Source organism: Amblyomma mixtum, chromosome 2 (genome assembly GCF_055824585.1).
Source record: "Amblyomma mixtum isolate Tamu chromosome 2, ASM5582458v1, whole genome shotgun sequence".
Lineage (NCBI taxonomy): Eukaryota > Metazoa > Arthropoda > Arachnida > Ixodida > Ixodidae > Amblyomma > Amblyomma mixtum.
In genome coordinates, this window is record NC_143013.1 from 20394869 (window position 1) to 20409625 (window position 14757).

The window sequence follows — 14757 nt, forward strand, 5'->3', positions numbered from 1 at the left end:
ACAACAAGGCTTCCGTTGCCGCTGCTATCTCATATTAAAGTTATTGATTTTTTGCAGGATATTAGAGATTCCGCTCAGTTTTTCGCTGCTAGCTTTTCTGAAAGCATGGTTATTCGTCATCGAAACTTTTGCAACTCGATTTGTGCGTCTCCGTCACGGCACACTTTGTTATCATGTATATGAGCTGAGCAAGTTTATTGGTTATTGAGTTGAAATTGCCTGCGGCAAAGTAGAGCTGTTCGGTTAACGGCCCGCATTGTGCAAGGCGCAAAATGAAGTCCCACGGGATGACCAATCTTTTTTGGGGATTGTAGTTGTTTTCCTTAGTTACGACAGCACGTCTGCGTGAGCCATTGGTCAGCATGGAGTGCGTGCCACCACCGCCGGCTTATTATTAGCAGGCATCGATCTGAATCGAACATCGCGACATTGACGTAGGTTCGGCGATACGATACTCTACTCGCTCCTAGAATAGGCGCTTTCCGACTGGGTAATGTTCTCGTCTTTTTGCAATGTATAACGATTTAGAGAGGTGCAAGTAAGGTCGGCGGTGTATTCGTTTGGCCGCTGTTTCTGGCGCAATAAGACTGGGCAGCTTCACCGTTCAGGTTCCGCACAGACCGCTCAGAAGTTTAGCATCTTTACTGAATGGATGAAGCGAAATAATGTGCTTTACTATAGTCGGATATACAAGTCAAGAAAAAAGCGGCTTTCCCCGTCAGAGGGCCCCCCCTTCCAGCCAATGGCGTAGGCCGATTTCATGAACCTGCTAGCGTGATAATGCAGGGAGAGGCAGATGAAAGGGGACGGTCCCCTCCTTCCATGGTAAGGGATAGTCTCCCCCCTTCCATTGTCACTCCGCTGGCTGCATTGTCACTCTGGCACGTTCATGAGAATCGGCCGACGCCATTGGCTGGAAGGGGGGTTCTTTAACGGGAAAAAGCCGCTTTTTTCTTGAGTTGTATCCGACTATAGACGGGTAGTTCGTCTGTGGAACAGTGCTGACTTAGTCGTCATCGCACCGCTCCCCTTCGAAAATACCTGTTTCGTAATGTCCGCTGCATAACTCCTGGGGATGCACGACGTTAACTACGTCATAATAGCTTTACATGTAGTGAACTAGAAGAAGAAAAGAGTAAATTTGTCGACGATTTATGTGCAGCGCGAATTTTCAAATCATGATTTAAGACAGGTTACGGTAGGCACCAGAGAAACTGCTTTAATAACGCTGTGGTTTCGTTTTGGTGCAAGTCTTCATCAACTTTTTGGGTATAGTTAAAAAACGCACATGATAGTCACCACTGTTTAACGTGAGACTCAGCGACAGCTGTTGCGGTATATTAATTTCGCGTATATCGAGGTAAAGAATTTGACATCGGCATGTATATGCATATAGAACACTCTTTCTAGTTTTCCCGACATACTTGTTCTTCGACTGGCGCTCCTCTTATGTTCGTCGTTCCATGGAGATGCCGCCACCTCCGCTGAGCCAGTAACTACAGTAACCACCCTCTGGTTACGCACTACTACTACTACTACTACTATTACTACTACTACTAGTACTACTACTACTACTACCACCACCACCGCTACTACTACTACTACTACTACTACTACTACTACTACTACTACTACTACTACTACTACTACTACTACTACTACTACTACCACCACCACTACTACTACTAATACTACGACAACGACGCTGCGAAACCCGGGAACGAGCCTTTAACAGCCGTCGATGTAATATAAAAGTTAGCACATTTCTCACTGGATAGCGAGCGCTTGTAATGACATTTAATTCACAAGTTCATGATTCACCCCTGAACAGCGCTAACGCACTGATGGTATCTGTGCATGTGGGGTAGAGGACACACACGCTTACGCGATAGGGAAGGGTTTAGTGTTTCTACCATGCACGTATTCCGGCAGCCGCCGTCCGGAAAGTCCACTGAAACCTCGCTATGCGCCAAGTACGTTTCCTTATTATATCCATCCCTTTCTCTTATTTTTTTTCCTACTTTATTTAGCTGTTCTCCCGGCTAGTTTCCCGGTTCTGCCGCCTTGTTTTGCGCATACATCCGTCAGCGTGCAGCCGGGCGCGTTGCTCGCCGAGTCGTGCGGCGAGAAATCCAGCTGGCGTTCTCTGAAAAGGGAAGGAAAGAATAACAAAAAAAGGGGGGCGCCACAAGTGCTCTTTTGTCTCAAAGCCAAGGTTCCGCCGGGCAGTGGCAGTACCAAAGCAAACACACACACGGTGGAAAGAAATACGGCACGCGCACGAGGTGAATTAGGAAAGCCCCCCCCCCCCCCCCCCCCCCCCCCTCTTGTCTTCAGGTGATGAAAACGGAGTGCAGCACTGAATAACTTTCGGCCCCTCAAGTCCCCGTGTTTGCGTGTGCGTGTGTGTTTGCGTGGGCGCCTGTGGTATTATAACTGCGGTCAGTGTGTGTGTGTGTGTGTGGGGGGGGGGGGGGGGGGGGGGGGGGGGGGGGGGGGGGGAGACTGAAATTGCAGCATCGCGCGTAGTTTGGAGAAAAGCCGGCGAATAGTCTGTTATTTCACGCGGCAACGCGCGCCGCAGCTGACGTCACGCGTCTGGAGGGAAAAGTATACTCTGGTCTAGTCGACGGGCTTTGTCTTTGCTGCCTTTTGCTTACGCATTGTGTTCCAAACAAAGCAGGTAGGAAAGCTGAGGTTGGAGCGGTAGGGTTGTGGGTAAGATTGGTTGAGTGGCGCAGGTCGGGAGAAAGCGGCGGGCGTGTTTATTCAGGCTTAGGAAGTTGTCAGAAGTAGAACACTTTCGCTTACGGAAGGGACGGGCGGATTTCAGGCGCTAACAGATCGGACAAGCGAAAGAACAGTGCTGTTCGCAAGCTTTCACTGCTGACAGGCGTCGCTCACTGCAGCTGGAATCGAGGTCAGCAGTTTTAAACAAGCGAGAATAGATGACTCCGGGTGAGCGCTGGAAATACTGCTTATCTCGGGTACGCGCTATTTTTCGTTGGCCTGATTGTTGATATAAGTACACGACTCCAATGCAGCAGGTTCGTTAGATAAACACACAGATGCCGATTCACCATTTAGTCATCATATCTGAATGAGGAACTATTTATAACGCTTATTGTTGGTTCTGTGACGTCTTCCCGCAGAAAGAACATTTGAATCAGAGCAGATAGCGTGCGTAGAGAATTGCAGACCCCACGCTGACGGCTTCATTTCGAACATATCGTATTGACGCGTTAGTAAGCGCAGTTTTTTGCTTCTTTTATGTGTTTGTTTCTCCTTTGGCTGTATGAAAACCGTGCAACTGGTTCTCATGCAGTAGATGTCCCTTTTTTTAAGGCGAAAGCCTTTAACGCCTCATTGTTGTCGACAGAAGGTTGTCAGCAGAGGTGTCACGCTTTTCTTGTCAGACTAGAAAAAAAGTCTTTGTGCACGATGGGATTCGAACCACCATCCTTCCGTTCCGCAACCGAGAGTGCTGATGGCTACTCTACTTCCTGCCAACGCATATGTAGTTCTCCTTGTCTACGACGCTGGAGAGTGTTTGCAGAAAGGCGTCGAATCAGACGGATGCCTCCCAAACGCCTCCAGTGTTTCCAGCATTTAAGATTCACAAACAACTGTGTACTTAATTAACACCTTAACCACACATCAGTGACACAAGGAGCAACACCGCGCTAAAGGCTTTCGCCTCACCGCACTTTAGGTTAACAAAGTGCCCCCCTAAATTTTTCTTTTTCGCGCTTAACATCTGCGACGCAATGTTCGGGGAAACAGCAGTCATTTCTTATTAGAAGGACAAGCGTTTATGAATATGTCTGTCTGCGTTATGGCAATCTTGACTGCGTCCCAGTAATGAGCGAGTAACAGGGAAAACCTAGAGAGAGAGAGAGAGAGAAACAAGTAAATGTTTGCTTGAACGGTGCAGTTACATGCAGCGGCTCGCCGTGACGAGTGCGCTGGCGGCGTCACCAGAATTTCCCCAGAATCGAGCGCCGCACGCGAGCGCGGCAGTTTCGCTTACACACCCGCTTGTACACAGGGCCTGGTCGTTCGTGCGATTTGGGTAAGTAAACGGGAGGCTGTATGCTCTGTCCCATACTCGCCGAGCGCACTTCGGTCAGCCTGCTGCTGGAAGGTTAACAAATTGGCTTCGAGCGGTGGCCGACTCCTCTCAACTGTTTCCGGACAAATCGTATTAGTCACGCAACGGTAACACGGGGGCCACGCGCTGGCCGCAGCCGCCGCCGCGTGTGACGTCACTCCTTGGCATTGATTCCCCGCCTGCCCGATGATGTCTCGCCGCGACGGTAGCTCCGCCGCGCGGCGCCTGTGCTGCGCGGAGAAGCTGACTCTACATCATCAACCGCGACGGGTGTTTTAATATTTTCCTATTATTTCGGTATTTGCTTTTGTTATTTTCGAAGGTAACCCCTGTATTTCTTTTAAACTAAGGGAGGTTCGAAATAGGATATCAGCTGGTGAGCTTTACTTTTTAGAAGCAAACGCTGTTTCTCGCAAAAACAAAAGTAGGCAGTATATACCGTATATACATGGTGCCCGGCACAGTATTGTACGAAGTACAGCTTCCTGCGATGTTTCATGCGCTGTCGTCTCTAAATAAAAATTAAATAAAATAAGCATCATATTTCACGTTGTCACAGTGAATATAAAACACTGAGCAGTGGCTTGAAAATTACTACTGGCGAGTCCAATCGCCAATTATACCATCGTGTTTAAGGTGAAGAAGCAGTACATTTGCACGACAAAAACAATCAATCAAACCGCGCACGTTAACGCAGTTATCTGGCTATGCTGGAGAGTCATATGGTTTTCTCAAACCTTCATAATTAGAAAAAAAAAGGAATCCTAGATCTGATGCACGGTTCCAAACAAGAACCACCGCTTAATCAAGGCCTTAATCAAGGCAGTTGATCTGCAAGCTGAGCTAAAATGAATTACTAGAAAGTCGGCCCGGCACGCACGAAGTAATCAACAACCCGTTCAAAAAGAAGTGTTTTAGTGAAAGAATCAAAGGAACTCGTACTTTCGATGAATGAGAAGTTTCATTAGATCATTGTTTAGAAAATTGAAACGCTTTTATTTGTAGTCGTTGCCTGAGCTCTCGGAGACCATAATTATCATTTCTTTATTACAATCGTCGGTTGTGGGTTATGTGTTTTTAAGGCAGACTTCAGCACTGTTAAGAGCTCAAAGTTTTGATAACGCCGTCCGCAATTATAATTACACTTTATCGTCGCTTTCCAACACAGCTGTGGCGAGAGCTGGCCGCCATCATAGCGGTGCTGGTGACTTGCTGGTGGTCGTGAAAGAGCGAGAAAACGAGGATAAAAGTGCCTCACATAGAAAAGAAGAAGAAGAAAAAAAAGAACTGTTATGGCGCGAAACTATTGCGCAAACTCCTCTGCCCGTTTTGTAGCTCCGGGAACGATCGGCAGCCTTGGGTCTCTTCGCGTGTTGACCGAGTGTAGTGGGATAGCTTCGCATTGAGCTGGGGCAGCGTGCCGTCCGTTTGGAGCATGTGCAGTTTGGAGGCAATTAATTGACGTCCTTGCGCAAGGCTTTTTTTTTTTTGTTTTCCTGGGCCGACAGAGCCCGAGGCACGACACACGTGGACTGACGACGTACACAATGATGTTATTTTATATTTTTCTTTAGGCGGTCTCTCATTTTTTGGAGTTTCGCTAAAAGAAGGTAGTTAGTTCGAAACCATTTCCAGATATGCTCTTCGTGTCCCTGTGTGGTTGGATTTGCTTCTGTTGTGATCAATAAGAAGTGGGCATGAGCCAACCCGCTGTCGAAAAAGGGCTTAGTGTAGTAATCTGATGGTCGGAAGTACGTTTTCCATCGCAACCGTATAGCCCTTAAACAAAGCGTCTTCTGCAGTGTTCTTAGAGAATCAAATATATATATATATATATATATATAGCGAAGTATACGCTTCGTTAAAGGAAACCTATTTATTCGACTCGACGTTTCGATCGGAAGACCGATCTTCTTCAGGAGTGATTTTACTTTGTTAATGCATCCCCTTTTATAGGGGTGGGCACAGTACAGGTAAGTGGGAAACACAAAGCACATAGCAGAAATATACACATAAAAAATTATTAGAGGCAGTGCGACCCGCACGAGAAAAAAAAAGAAGAAAAAGAGTGCGAGGAACAGGTACTCATTAAGAAAATACAACGGCCTCTGCATTGCTATGTGCTTTGTGTTTCCCACTTACCTGTACTGTGCCCACCCCTATAAAAGGGAATGCATTAACAAAGTAAAATCACTCCTGAAGAAGATCGGTCTTCCGATCGAAACGTCGAGTCGAATAAATATGTTTCCTTTAACGAAGCGTATACTACGCTATATACTCTTGTAAGGAGTCAAGTACTATATGATTTCGCAACCCATATATATATATAGATTTTTTTTAATTTTTATTTATTTATTTTGTGCTGTTCGATTTAGAATATTACTGAATATGTTATCGCTTAAAGCTAATTTGCCACCTTCAACTCTTCAGTATGACCGCGCGAAGGACTGGTTTTTGTGGCTCTAAAATAACTTCACGCGCGGAACATAGCAAGAATGGCTTGCGTGTGCGAGCAGTGCCACCGAAAATAAGCACCTCGGGTGTTTAATCTCGCAGTATTCACGACAGCAATAGTTCGTGTGAGACCTCGCAAACCAGTTATGCTCGTTATATTTATGTTTTTCTTGAAAAGAGGTCAGATGGCTCCTCTAGCTGTAATATGCTGCTGGGCCTTTTGGCGTGTCGTCCTGAGATTTTTCTCGAGAAAAATTATTGAAAGAATGATAACTGGATGAGCGTTCGCTTCGCTCTATTTGTAGCAGTGGCTGTTATAACAACCTTGTGAAGCTGCGGAAATTTTAGTTGTATTTGTTTGTTTTTGTCTGCACTGATTTGCTTCATGCAGTTACACTGAACGGGGTCGTCAGCAGTCGCTATGTTACGTATGATTTGTGCTGCCTTCAAGAAACGCCCCCCCCCCCCCCCCCCCCCCTCCTAATTTCTTCTTGATTCGTCCTTGAACAAACGAAGACCTAGGTTTTGCGCCGCGCGATGTAAACCCTGTTAAGTTCACATATCTCGTTTTCGCAAAAAAAAAAACACAAAAAGAAACAAAAGGAGCTTTGTTCAGGCGCTTTAAAGAAATTTTTTTTTTCTTGTTCAGCTTTCACTTTACATGATACAACAAAACTTAAAAGCGACGTAGAACGGAGCCTTCGTTAGGACAGCCGCCGCGGTAGCAGTGGTTATGGTGCTAGGCTGCTGACCCGATAGACTCGCGGGTTCTATCCCGGCCGCGGCTGTCGCATTTCGATGGAGGCGAAATGCTGCTAGAGGCCCGTGTACTGTGCGATGTCAGTACGCGTTAAAAAAAAAAAAAAGAAAAACAGGCCGTTGAAATTATCCATAGCCCTCCACTACGGTATCCCTCACAGCGTGGGTCACTTTGGGACGTGAAACCCCATGAACCATCAACTAAACCTTCCTGGAAGCCTTGCGCGGCGGGCTGTGAACTTTTTCAATAGACGGAACTTAGGAAAGTTCAGAACATCTTGTTTCTGTCTGTTTTTCGCTGCCACATTGGTTTCATTATTGAAGTGCCGCGCTGCTTTTGGGGCAACTGGGCATTTCCTCTCCGAGCGTGGCGTGCTTATGAAAGTTATACTAGATGTGAAAATATTCATGCGTAGCTCCCGATGACTCGTACGCAAGCTTTGTGTTGTCAGTGCAGCTCCGTGGTTTACAATAAGATGCAGAGAGAACGGGAACCGCTCAGGCGAAGCCAACGGCAACAAAGACAGAACCAACCAACGACGCTTGCATTTCATTCAACGTTGATTCGCGATTGCTTAGTTTATTTTCTCTACGCTTGTGGGACACCGACATGTTCCCACACGCTGACGCGCACTCAACACGCCTTTACTGGACATTTCTGAGCAAATTTGCTTTGGATGCACGCGTCGTGTGTATTTAAATTTATAGATAAAGTCTAGCGGCACGCCTCAAATCAGCACTACGTCTACGCGTCATGCCTTAGCGGCGTATTCGGAAGCAATGTAGACCGCCTGCTTATCCACTCACTGAACTCAGACACAAACCTGCGTGTACAGCTCTGTAATATGAATGTGCAGCGGGGTAAGGGGTGGCAGAGATACCGATAGAGGCGTATATATCTTCGCCCTACATAAATCACGTGCCGACGGGTACAACAGCGGCTCCTCAAACAAGCCCCACCGCACCTACTATATGCGAGCACAGTCGGGGCGGTGTGTGGATTCCTGCCACCCGGATACCTCCCTTCTTCTCTCCTCTACCGACCCACGTATAGAGGCTACCGCTACACGCCCATAACTGGCTACTGCGTTATCAGTCTTGCCTGCCACGCCGTTGAGTGGGTCGCGATAACACCAGGAAAGTAGCTGCGCGCGATTACGGACTCGCCCGCTCACTTGCCCAGGGCGCGCTCCTGCTGCGCGTCCGCATAACGGACTCCTGGCCCCGGCGCCGTCCTTCGGGTTTGGACGAAACAGCGTCGGTTCGCACCGTTCGCAGATAGGCTGTTCGCCAGGCCGCGGTCTTGCTGTTCGTCTTCGCTCGATTCGCTCCGAACTTGGATCGCAGAGGATACGAGTTTCCTGCCGGCGAAGGTGAGTAGCGCTGTATCAGCTTGAGTGATGCCAGCGTGAACTCCGTGCTGGCGTGCTTCTTGTTCGATCGATCAGAGCGAAATGATGGGTTGGTGACAACGATGAGTACGTTCATTTATTACGATGATATCGATGGTGGTCAGTGCATGAAGGGAATCAGTGTAATTTAATCAAGCAGCGGCCTCATCGCACTTGACTGCGCTCCTGATCGAATTCCCTGTGATCGAGAACTGGGATGCATCACCTAGACCCTCTTTGCCCCATCCGCTGCTGGTGCGGTAGCCGTGCTCCACAAATGAACCTTCGCGAAGCTCACAGCTGTGGGTGGCCCACTTAGTTTGATGTTAGACGCTGGAAGAGTAAGCCTGCGTACTGCTGATAGCCAGAGCCCATTGGCGAAGCAGACATGGTGATATTTGTTCTGAGAAGGATCGATCGATGGTCGAGGTGGGGCATCGTATATCGGTTTACTAACCCATGAAATGCGCGCAGGACGTAAATTAAAGATCATCGCCGTGTTCCTGTCTCCATCTGTTCTTCCTCTATGGCATCCATGCGCAACTACACAAATACTTTCTACCTCGCTCGTTGTACTGGCAAAGCAGTCATTAAAAGCGATCAGCGCTCGAGAACGTGACTCTTTGCTTGTGTCAGCAGGTGAAGCAAGCTTCACTTAAGGTTAGAGGGATTATAGACTTGACAAGCGCGTCGACTACAGTCAGTGCCCTCGGCGAGCAAGTGTAAAGACCTCGCAGGCATTCCAAGCAGCGAGGTCGGGTAAGGCGAACCAGAAAGCCTGGAGGTCGAGTTTACTGCGGAGACGAAGCCCCGCACCAAGTTCCTTGGCCTCTCGTTCGCCGACTTTTCAGCGCGCGAAAGAAAACCGCTGGGGTATGCGACGCCAGTCGAGGTATTTTAGCTGTCGGGTGAGGAGAAAAAAAAGGGGAAGAGGCTTTGGCTTCTTCTTCCCAGCTACCGTGTGTGTGTGTATGTCGATGCTCCCGAGGTGCGTGATGACGGATCGGGGGCGTTGTTCCCTTGGCGCGCGCGATTGTTTCGACACTAGCGAGCAAAAAAGACGCCGCGACCCCCGCTGTGTTTATTCTTTCTCTCTTTTTTTTTTCAATTTTTTTTTCATTTTTTTTTTTAGTTGTCAACCTCTTGCTTTCGCTGGTGAAACTTTGTGCGGCTTCCAGAGATACGGCGACTTTAGTCGCGCGATTGCAGGAGCGACCGCGCACGGAGGCGACGTGGTCAACTTCGCGCACACATTCCCGCCCTCGAACTTGGCATTCTTGTTGCACCCGTGTGTTGAACAAATACATGTACCGTTTGTTTCGCTCTTCTTTCGTTTACTCCTTTCTATCTCTCTCTATTTCTCAGTTCATGCTTCTTTACGTGTTCATCACTCAACATCGTTTTCAGCCTGGAATTTGAGTTCATGTTTGTTTCTAAGGGCACGTGTGACGGGCCCCTTGTGGGAGCACTTTGCAATCTGCTTCTTTGTCATCGCAGATACGATCAGACGCGCGCTCGCAGCGGCTGAGAAAACTGCCCGGCGATAGAGGGAAAACAGCGGCGTTAACTTTTGCCCTTTGTGGCGCATTCCACGCGTCGAGGGAACCGAGCACGTTGTCCGCTCTTTCTCTTTACCTTGGTTTAGAAGAATTGATTTACGCTGGCAATTTCGAAGAATTGCATCGTAAAACCTCGTCCCAGTTCTGTATTTATTATTCCTACATGCTTTAATTTTTTTCTGCAGTGGCTTTTGCAGCGACAACTGGTGATTAATTAGCGTGCACAGGAAATATTGTCCCAGCGAATGTTCCGCTTTTTTTTTTGTCGCATGATAGCACCCCTGAAAAAGGAAGACACTGATGTGCAAGGTTGTGCGGCAGTCGGCGCTCGAATATTTATCTTTGGACACCTGTGCAAGACAATTTCAGGGATGAGGAAGTGCGGAAATGAGGAACAGAACAAGTGTTTCGTCCGACGGAAGTTTACGGCAAGCTCTGCTGATTAAAAGCTTTCACACATTCGGGCAAAACACGCAACTTGTAGAACTCATTGGAAAAAAAAAATATTTTTTTTAAACAAAAAAGAAGGCTGTCGTATTTCAAAAAATGTTACATTTTTTGAAATACGACAGCCTTCTTTTTTGTTTAAAAAAATATTTTTTTTTCCAATGACTTCTACAAGTTGCGTGTTTTGCCCGAATGTGTGAAAGCTTTTAATCAGCAGAGCTTGCCGTAAACTTCCGTCGGACGAAACACTTGTTCTGTTCCTCATTTCCGCACTTCCTCATCCCTGAAATTGTCTTGCACAGGTGTCCAAAGATAAATATTCGAGCGCCGACTGCCGCACAACCTTGAACTGCTTTCGTACGCCAACTTATTTCAGGCTATAAAACACCTACGATCGCGTTCGTTTCGAACAGGCTATTCATTCACTGTGAGCAGCACGTCTCTGTGTCCATCACATTCGCTACTGCCGTTACACCGCACTCCGGCTTGAAATGCACCCAAGTCTGTGAGTGCCTTTCTAGTTGACTTTCCTAATTTATCACCCCCCCCCCCCCCCCTTTTGTTTAAAGCTTTGGACAGTGGTACAATTGGCGAAATGTTTGCAGAGCTACTGTAACTCTTCAACCATCTTTATCGCCCTAAACGCAATCCCCGTTCTGTCGTTCTCCTTAGGCTTCCTGAAATTCCATCTTCCTCCCAATGCCTAGCGCCTTAGAATACGATTTTTTTTCCCTGGCGGTTTCTGTCCCATCTGCGCGGTGTGTCGAAGGGCGTCTCTGGTCGGGCAAAACACAGTCGGTGCAAAGGTCTCTCTCACCGGTCAGAGAGGTCTAAGCGTGACTCCATTGTTATGAACACTGCCGTGACACCAATGCCGTATAGTGTCCGATATGACTGCCGGGCGGTCAAAGGGCAGTGCTCCTTTTTTGTGTTCTCCCGTCCCACGTGCGTGGACAGAGGATTTTTTTTTTTTATCTGAGCACGGGGACCGAGGTTCAAACCGGTCGCTTGCGCTTCGAGGGCATACATGCCGTACTCAGAACATATGCTTCACGCGGTAAGCCGCTTAGGCTTCCTTTTGACCGTTTAGCCCTTCTTCTTCAGCGCAGCTGTTAAACGTCCGTTCCTTGGTTTGGGCGTCGGTGTCGTCGGCGTAACCGCTAGAGCGAGCGCAGGAGGGCGGTCACCGTGAAAGGAGGAGGTTACGGCGAGAGCGGAGAAATGTGGCACGCTCGATCTACGGCGGCTGCTATAACTTCACATATATATACTTGTCTCCAATTCTTTACGTCAAGACATCGCGAAGTGAACTCGGCAGCAGTCGCTGAAAATTTGCAGTACCGAGTATCGTAATCGTCAGGTGACCTTTTTCGTTGTTTGCTTCCTTGCTTCGACTGGCACGACATTTTAACAGTTAAGCGTTGGCGTATGGCTGGAGTGACGAATTGCCAGTGTTCACTAACACGGAAATGTTTCCCGCTGCGAGATGCTGATTTAGCGAAATGTCACTCGGTGTACCTACCTTTATCGAAGCTTTCGTGAACTGAAACATCATTGCGCATTTCGTTTTCCTTTTTGGACCATTAGGTTTCGTATAAACGACACATTTTTTATAATAGTATAAAAACTATCTCGGCTTACGTGGGTGCGAAATTTGGAACCTAGCTGGTAGTCGCATTTGAGGGTCGTAGTGAAGTGACCGATATACAGAAGAGCACTGAGCGCTATTTTCGTGAATACGACCTAAAGGATGTTAGAAGAGGGCTAGGTTTAGACAGCTCGATTATTCGTAGCAATGGGCGCAGTATCATAGTGACTATCAGTTCGTGTACTCGATGATTATTGCTCCAGACTGTTATCGGCTGCAAGCGAAGTTTATTCTTTCCATTCGGTTCGTCTCATCTTGAAAGCACACTTGTGATAGGCAGTGATAGATAGTACTTGTGATAGACAGTAAGCATGCCCGTTTCCTTGTTGTGCATGGGGGTAACGCTGGAGCTAGACTACAGGCGGAGTATTGCTTCGAATTCACTGGGCATTAAGTACAGTGCTTTGTTTACAACTTAGAAGAGATGCTAATGTGGCTTTGCTGTAAGAAATTCGTGTTATTCAGGAGCTTACATCGTTTTCGCATTTGCCTTTCACTCTTACGATTTAACGTCACATAACTACTGGCGCTATTTTTAATCTTACTATTAGTATTGCTTACTTCAACGTCGAGCACTGAAAGCTGGGCGCGCGCGTGATATTTTGGCTTGCGGGCACTTTCTTGTGTGTTTTCGTGAGTTGCGCGTGCGTGCTTTCTGAAAGATGCTGTCGACCTTTATTTTTAGCCTGCTCGCTGTGCGGGAGCGCGTGGTGTGACCTTAAGGATCTGTTTAGTGAGTGATATGAACAGCAGGCATAATCTTGTCAGTGTAGCCTCAAAGGGCGTACAGGTATTGCGGCGTTTCATGCTCGTATACATGGTAGGCAGCTTTCTTTGGGTTTTACGCATTTCCCACCGGCAACAATATAGTCAATTTATATTTAGAACTTTCGTTTTTGTTTGTTTCGATATGCCGCAGAGACGCCTCAGTAGGCGGCTCCAGATTAATTTCACCCTCGTAGTGGTCAGGATCGTTTTGCATTTCGCCTCCATCTTTGGCTGCTGATACCAAAGTCGCATTTCGATCGAAGCGAAATGTAAAAAATCCAGAGGGATACTTAGTTACATTACGTGTTGGCAATGCGATAGCATTACCAGAAGATGTCTTTACCGGAAATGACATCGCTTCCCTCCAGCCAGCTGGAATTATCCGGTATGGTGACGTGACTTCCTTCAAGCCGGTCAGCGAATTTAGTTTCCGACTACACATTTTTCTTCCCGGTGAGGCTTCCATTGAAGTATTAAAACGCCTGTGTGCCCTGCGATCTCAGTGCACGTTAATAAACCCCAGGTACCCTCTAAATTAATCCGGAGTCCTCCATTACGGCGTCCCTCACAGCCCACGTGTCACTTCCGGACGTTAAACCCCACATACCACCACATTTCGCCACCATCAATACGCCACCGCACCGTGTACGAAATCTAATCGCAGCCTTACACCAAACAGCAGGACGCCATAGCCATTGAGCCACCGCCATGTGTGGACGTTTAAAGAGAAAACATGTCGGCTCTACAAGCATGTGGGAAGCGCACAGCCAAGGACAGCCCGCCTGTCTCCTCACGAAGCACAGCTTTGGCCTCGACGGTCAGATAACAACTCTGAGCGAGAGTTTTCGCGGTCTCTCTCGTGCTCTTTCAGGAACCTGATCTCGGCGGTTTGCACAGGATGCGTGTCCAGCGCATAGTTTCGTTTCCTGTGGTAGTGCCATTATCTTCCACTGCCTCAATTTCCTGCCAGGCGGTTTTTCCTTAAACAGTGCCCTCGTGCACTAGCCAGCTTACCCCGCGAAGGCGAAGTGCAGCAGTGATGTTCTTGCCCGCCAGTGTTCCTGTGTTCATCAAGCGCCGCACGCCCTAAAACTGCTGTCTGTCTTCTTTTCTCTTTGCCTGCAGGGCTTCCCCATGATCAGCTCATCTACCTATGAAGAGGTAGCGCTCACTGGTAAGTCTTTCACTTCTATGACATCATCATAAGAACCTTAAAGCGCTCCTCCCAAGCTACGCAGTACAATGAAAACGCGCCTGCTAAGACGCTCGATGCAACTGTGAGCGGTAGAAGCCACCGGAGAGCACAGCATTCATTCGGACGCTTAAGCCTGTAGTCTGGCCTGATAGTAGTAAGCAGCGTTTACGTGTGAGCAAAGTTGCGTTTGCAAGCGAAGTACCTCAACGACTGCCGCGTTCAACTTGCAGTCGCTATGCAAGAAGGCGTGAAATGTGACACTCCTTTCCGGAAGTGTTCAGAACGAGACGTCTGAATAAAGAACGTTGAAGCTAATAAACGAACAGGGGTGCTACTAAACTGCACTCCTTTTGTGCGAAACAGAAAATGCGTCACATAATTTTCCGCTGTGGTATAGTTACATAAACGCTGCGGTTTCATCTGCG

At 47.8% G+C, this 14757-nt stretch overlaps 1 protein-coding gene across 18 annotated transcripts in view; it reads left to right on the forward strand.

Annotated features, from left to right (window-relative positions):
- Positions 1 to 14757, forward strand: part of PMCA (plasma membrane calcium-transporting ATPase 3) — a 131815-nt gene that overhangs the window by 14706 nt on the left and 102352 nt on the right. For 12 of the 18 annotated variants that reach the window (XM_089570748.1, XM_089570751.1, XM_089570750.1 and 9 more), the window contains exons 1-2: positions 8488 to 8697; positions 14263 to 14311. The gene's annotated coding sequence lies outside the window, so the exon portion shown is untranslated. Of the gene's footprint in view, positions 1 to 8487; positions 8698 to 14262; positions 14312 to 14757 lie in introns of those variants that run through there. The other 6 variants (XM_089570754.1, XM_089570753.1, XM_089570755.1 and 3 more) reach the window with 2 other exon arrangements.